Source organism: Hippocampus guttulatus, chromosome 4 (genome assembly GCF_054856545.1).
Source record: "Hippocampus guttulatus isolate MCC_2025c chromosome 4, RoL_Hgut_1.0, whole genome shotgun sequence".
NCBI classification, from domain to species: Eukaryota; Metazoa; Chordata; class Actinopteri; order Syngnathiformes; family Syngnathidae; genus Hippocampus; species Hippocampus guttulatus.
The window spans coordinates 20,998,780-21,005,658 of record NC_141264.1 but is presented as its reverse complement, the minus strand read 5'-3'; positions in this window follow the sequence as shown (position 1 = coordinate 21,005,658).

Below are 6,879 nucleotides of genomic sequence, written 5' to 3'. Positions count from 1 at the left end.
CATTTAAATTGCAGGCTTAAGTGCGCAAAACTGGTTTAATGTTCATATATAACCAAAAAAAATGCATGAAGCTCACTCAAATTGCACTCAACAAGCATCCACAACAGACGGTAGCAATAAGGAATAAAAAACATCCATCCACATATCCTTTTTCCGTCATGCTTATACTCACTGTTGCGTGTGAACTCGTGTCTATCCCAGTTGACTTTGGGCAGAGGTGGGGTACACCCTGAACTGGTCGCCAAACAATCACAAGGCACCTGGAGACAAAAAAGATACACTTGTGCTCACATTCACACGAGCTAAAGAGCATGTTCAGAAACGTGGGACAGAGCTTCGTTAGCCCGCAAAAACCCACGCAAGCACTGGAAGCATTGACGAAGAAAAAAAAAATCACGAGATGTGCTTATTTTTGTTTGTTAAAAATGGATTATGGTAAATGGCATATGCAGTAATGAGATACCCATAATCTACACCGTTTCAATAAAAATGCTGTGTTTGGTCCTAAAACTGTGGCCTTCTCCACCACTGAAGTTGCTCATCCCTGACCTAGCATGTCAAAGGCATTTTATAAGATATTATTTCGAATGAGGTGTTAATTGTTTCAAGGGTTGTTGTTCCCTGTAATACTAGTAGTAGTAATGTGTGTTTTACATACTTTGTGTCATGCTGTTATTTTTGCTTTTTGTTTTTGTGTATAGCGAGTAAGGCTAGTATTTTGCTAAGTGGCGTTTCCATGTTGGAAGGGCATGGAAATAACTGTATTTGGGACAGTTCTGATGATAACAAGCTCAGTCTAGAAAGATAATTTGTACGGAGAACTGACCTGTGAGCCATGGAATTCACATTCACTCTGAAAAAGTGCATGTACTGTAACGGTGCCCCTCTTAATACCCTAAGATGGTTCCTGAACAAGCGGGCGCGCATTTCACAAAAGGGTGACAGTGTTCAGGTGATGCCTGAATGCAGAAGAAACCCTTTTTCAGGAGCGGAAAAGCCAAAAGAAAAATTGGGGCACCACACGTTACACATATGAGGACCTACGAATAGAGGAGTGACAGAAAATGACACATTCCGACTATGCTAGTGTCATAGTAGCATAACCTGAGGGCCTGCTCTAATGTCAGTGGACGGCATTACTTTTTTTTCTTATGAATGTTACAGATATTTAAGTGACTATGAAATAAAACAGTAACACAGGGAGATGGAAAATGAAAGTAACTGACACGTTTTTTTGTTGTTGCTAACATTGGCGTGGTAGTTTTAATTTGTGCCTTATACTCTGGGAATGCTCATGTTGCGATGATTGTCGCGAGCACAAAGTTAATGGACGGATGAATCCTCATCAAAACAATAATCCACAGGAAAGTGAAAAACAAGTAATCATGTTTAATCAATTCACGCCTGATGAGCCGTTGAAAGCAAGGTCAAAACGCGCCACCGCCGCGCGTGCTTTGCAGTTGGCGAGACAAAAAGCGGGTGTAAAGCACACCATTTAGAAGGGACTTGTGAGGTGATACTTTTTAATTGCTTCAGACAAATTTGTTTGGAGGCGGCGCTCGTCAAATTCAAAAACATGAAAGTGGATTTCAGTGGGTGAATGCGTAAAAAGGTGCGTCCTTGGGGAACGCTGTGTTCTGCCAGTAATGAGTGGTGGGCATGAAAGACTCCACTCCGACAGATGTATCCATTTAAAAAAAGCAAAAAAAGAAAAAAAAGCAATGGCGGCGTTGAGCACGGCGCACTGAACAAATTGCATGCAACTTTCACAACAGCGAGTGTTTACTCAGACTTATGGGAACGTATCATTCTTATCAGGCCCCTCGGGACGTTATAGGAGAGTCCCGCTGGCCCCACGGTCTAAATAAACCGTGACTAGTATTCTACTTTTGAGACAACTCTGCGTTGCAATCGTAATTGGGGTGACATGGAAGGGAATGAGCTGTGGGAGTCGGTGGAGACGGGCCAGCTTACTTCCCTTGAGCAAGGCAGATCAGATGTGCATGTAAGGCATGCTTATACTTTAGCAAATAGCTAGTCAACATGGAATGAATTGAATTCCCCCTGGCGGTGACTGTATCTCTTGTTCTTTAAATAAACAATACTTTTGTCTTGCAATTATATGAACACATTCTTGACCATATTCAGTTTGAAGATACGTTTTCTTAAAGAATCTTCCCTCTAACACAAATACCATTAGCATTCCTCGGACCACGGTTCGCAACATCGGCGATGCAAACAAAAGACCAAAACAGTATCACACCTGCGCAAAAACCTGACATGTTAAATAAGTTACCTGATGTAGGTAAGTCACAAAAAAGTCAAACCACCTTTATCTCAAAATGGAGCGTATCCTTCAACAGTTTTGTGACACGAATAAAATGAGCCCTAGTTTGTTCCAAGGATTTTATGCTACGTTATATGTCGTGAATCAGCTCCAATTAACTTGTCCAGAAATCAATGTAAGTAAATGGGAAATGTATAATAATCATCATTGTCAGTTCATTTTGTCTTCAATATTTGCTCTTTTAGAATATCAAAGTGGAGAGTGATATGAGTGACAATTTTCATGACAATATGGGAGGCGCTCTGTCTATTTTTGCTTTGGGCCTCCAAATGACGAGCTGGTTGGACTGAGCCGGCCCAAGTGTGATTATTAGCAGCTCGTGCATCATTGACGAAGGCTGATGTATGATGCGTTGACTATCCACACTTCATACCCAGCGTGGCAGTAAAACAAGAGATGTCCTTCTCAGCATGGAGGCCACCTGCGATCACTTATGATCAGATTGGTGAGGTAACGAGTGGATAGCACGAACACTGGAAAACGCTGTAAAGAAGCCACGCAGAATCCGAGACCAGTTCCATCGCACATTAGTTGAAATGAAACGATATCTTGTCCATAGGCGTGCATGTGAATGGTTGCCCGCATGTGCTTTGCAATTGACTGGTGGCCAGTCGAGTCCCCTCTCGCCCAAACTCGACTGTAACAAGCTCCAGCTCACCCGTAGCCCCAACGGAGACAAACGTTATCAAAAACGGTTGGGTGGATGATTACCACTGCCTTGTGATTGGCTGGTGACCAGTCGAGGATGTACCACGCCTCTCACCCAGAACAGCTGGAGAATACCCACAGGAAGGACAGAGCCAAGATTCAAAGCGAGAACAACAGTAAGGCGAGCTCATCACGTTGCCGTCGTCCACACATCCCAAAAAGTAAATACAAGAGACGCTTCTCCAGTTTTTGCCATGGGATGCATTCAGGGCAGTGCTATTTCTCAGTTTCCTGGTACTATTTTCAAATTTGTTGACGAGGTTCGAGGCTGCTGGGACTTGCTGCCTGTCATGTACTCCCCGCGAGCCACGGAAGGTCAGCGGACTCAAACAATAGCACTGACTACTTCTTCATCCCGCTCGGACAGGAAGTGAAAGACTTTAGTTTCCACTCCTTACGCCGGCAATTATTTGTGCCACCTTTCCCCTCCCTGTAGGCTGGGTGACACAGATGTGACTCTGGGGGTGATGGATAGTGCTTCATTGAATGAAGATGAACCTTTTCCTTCTGGCGAAGAGAAGGTGTTGACACTCTGTGCTCTTGGCTTCCTCCACTCCTCCTGGAGGGCGCAGTCATTTATCCTGATTTACAGCAGAGCGGTACATCAGTACTTCCTCTTAGCACTGGACAGAGACGGATGCCGCGGGTCTCCTGATCCAAACCCTCTGAAGGATGCCGCTTGCAATGGTGGGACGTAATCATCCATTTTCCGATCCGCTTTATCCTCACAAGGGTGGCGGCGGGTGCTGGAGCCTATCCAAGCTGTCTTCGGGCAGTAGGCGGGGGACACCCTGAACCGGTTGCCAGCCAATCGCAGGGCACACATAGACAAACAACTGCTCTCACACTCACATCTAGCGACAATTTAGAGTGTTCAGTCAGCCTGCCATGGATGTTTTTGGTATGTGGGAGGAAACCGGAGTACCCGGACAAAACCCACGAAGGCCCAGGGAGAACATGCAAACTCCACACAGGAAGGCCGGAGCCGGGATCGGACCCACGGCCTCTGCACTGTGAGGTCAACGCGCTAACCACTTGACTGCCGGGCCGCCTGGATGTAATCATGCACAAATATTTTCTTGCTTCAAGAAATGTGTCTTTTGCCTGGACCTTATTTGACTTTTTACTTTGAATCTTTACTTTGTCAAAATAAGCGTGTTCCTTTTATCAACCTTTTCAACCTGAAGAGACAAAAAGAGTCTGTAAAGTAAATCTGGGCGTCTTATAAAGCAAGAAAAAAAAAACATGACAGAATGTAAACCAAGGGGAATCCGTGACGGTGATTCAAGAGATTCGTAGAAGCAAAATATTCCCCATCCATGGCCTTATAAAACTCTCCTGTTGTGTTACGAGTCAAATGGGCCCATTTTTAAACACTTTTGCTGTGATGCTCAGTGTAATCAGTTCAATAAAGGTTATTGGAATCTTCTCTGGAATTGAACTTGCCCTGGGTCAACGTTATTGTTGTACCTGAGAAACCAAACAAAACAGGAGGGTGAAAGACTCGTCGGTTTTTCGAGGTATCCGAAGACAATGGTGAGTTGTAAGCTATGTTTGTTTCTTTGGTACACCTAAAATTTTGGTGGGGGTCAATGTTTTACTTTCTTCATTTATTCTAATTCCCCCTTTATGCAAAGGGGTGAAAGCTATGTATTATATGCATGTGTGTGGAAAATAAAACGCGACAATACAGTAAGTTTGTTGGTTAAAGAAAAAAATGGCACAGTGGCCCCGGCACTGCTAATGGCGAGGACGTGGAAATAAGTGCCTAGCCATGAAGTAGCAGGGGAGGGGGGGGGGGTATTTGTTAATTGAAAGTTAGGATCACTTTGCGGCCATTACACAAGGATACCCGAGACGCGTTAATGCCAGTGAGTTAGGCGGCACCTGCTGTCACCGGCTAATTGCATTGGGCTCGGTCATGTCTGTCACAGAGCGAGTGTTCCCATCATGCTCTTCGTCTACTTACGGGGTGTATTACCAGCTGAGCTGACATTACCCAGGCGGCCACAGGGGAGCTGGAGCCAGCCTGCGACCTCGAAAGCCTACATAGATCCCAGTCATGTTATTAGTCCACCATTTCATTGCTTTCCTTGACGTAGTTTACCCTCCCCACATGCTTTGTACACACTATATGCATCTCAATTTATTAAAACGCTCATTTTACAAACTATGGGAGGCCTAAACTATGTCGGGAAATCATGTATGTATTGTAGTGTGAGCTGGAAGGAGGCTGGCTGGTTGGCCCGAGCTATGGCGAGTGAGTGTCCGGGCGTGAGCGGTAGCCAACATCAGCCCCCGTGTACGTGCGTTCCTTGTGTTGATGTGTTTTATTCTTCTCCAAGCATTAGACAAAGTCTCTGAAAAGCGCATAGGCAACCGTGGGACTCATTTCCCAAAGGCAAGGGCACGACTGTAATATTCTTCAACCATTAAAATGCTCGCGATAAGGCACAGATTTACGTGATCTAGTAGGGATTGTGGCGACAGGTGAGTCCATACGTTCCACAGAAGTTCTGAAATGTGAGCCGTTTTTCTCAGATGTCATGCTCCTGAGCAACGAGCAATGTCTGGCAGCACACGAAAAAGAAAGACAAGCTGTGTCTCCTATTCATCCTCACTTACATATGCATCAGGGCCAGGCCAGGGTGCCGTGCAGATGACTCACTGAGGAGCCATACTGTGCTTTTGAGGACCCTGCTAGGGCTTGCAAAGCATAATCTGATTTAGACCAGAGCACGCTCCTATTTATTTTTAATTGTCCCACTTTAGCATTTAAGAGCTATTGATTCCCCTGCCGGAAAAGCATGAAGTGACAGAATCACTATTGTGCTCCCTGCTTGGGGAAGGTGCATCAAAGGGCATTTTAATGTCACTGACTTTCTGGGGCCAATTTGAAGAGCACACAAGGGCGCATATCGTTTGCAGGCTCAGGCAGAACCGTACGAGACGGTCATTTGTTAGTCAATCAAAATGGGCTGGTAACTGATTCCATGTCCAGGGCAGAGATTTCATACAATAACATTTGATTTAAAAGCATTTGAATCAGCCATTAAGGTTAGGCTTATTCTTCAATGCATTTTTTTTCTCCTTGGGTTTCAAATAGGTCTCAGGTGTTTTTTAATAAGGTGAGTGACGTGCTTTCATCAAGGGTCAACATCCTTTTAGAGCTTGCCTGAACTCAAGGGGTTTAGTGGAGCTGGTACTGTCTCATGCAACAGAGTCCATCCATGCTACGCCCCCACCAAGTTGACCATTCTAATGAACAATCAAGTATGGGTTGATTAGTAGAAGCTACATCGGTTAGCCAACACTAAGCTTCGAGCTACGGCAATTTGAATTCCGTTTAGACTGCGCCACGTGACTGTCGTCTGGAAGCAAGCAATAACAAAAAGGTCAATTTTCCAAAGTACTTCCCGACAAAGCGGATTTTTCTCAGCAACTCTTCTAAGTAAAAATGTTACATCTCGATCCTACAACCCATTGATTCATTTGTCCACTAACCCTTGCAACCGAGCCAGTATGTTTTCCCCCCCAAATACATCCGAGTGAGACCTCTCCCTCCTTCCCTCGCTCACTCGCTCTCCCACCGCCCACAGATGTTTTGATTAGCAGCAACTCGTACGCTGGTCAGATCGCGGGATTAATGATGGATAATTTGCCTAAGGTTGGCACGGCACACCACTGCACTGCCAGACTTTAGATGCCATATGGGCAGAAGCAGCTGTTTTCATTACTCTCCCTTGCCCAGATGTGTCAAACAGGATGCCGACTTCAATCCGCAGTCTTGCTGGCACTTGGTAGGGGGCTGCTTTCTACTAGCT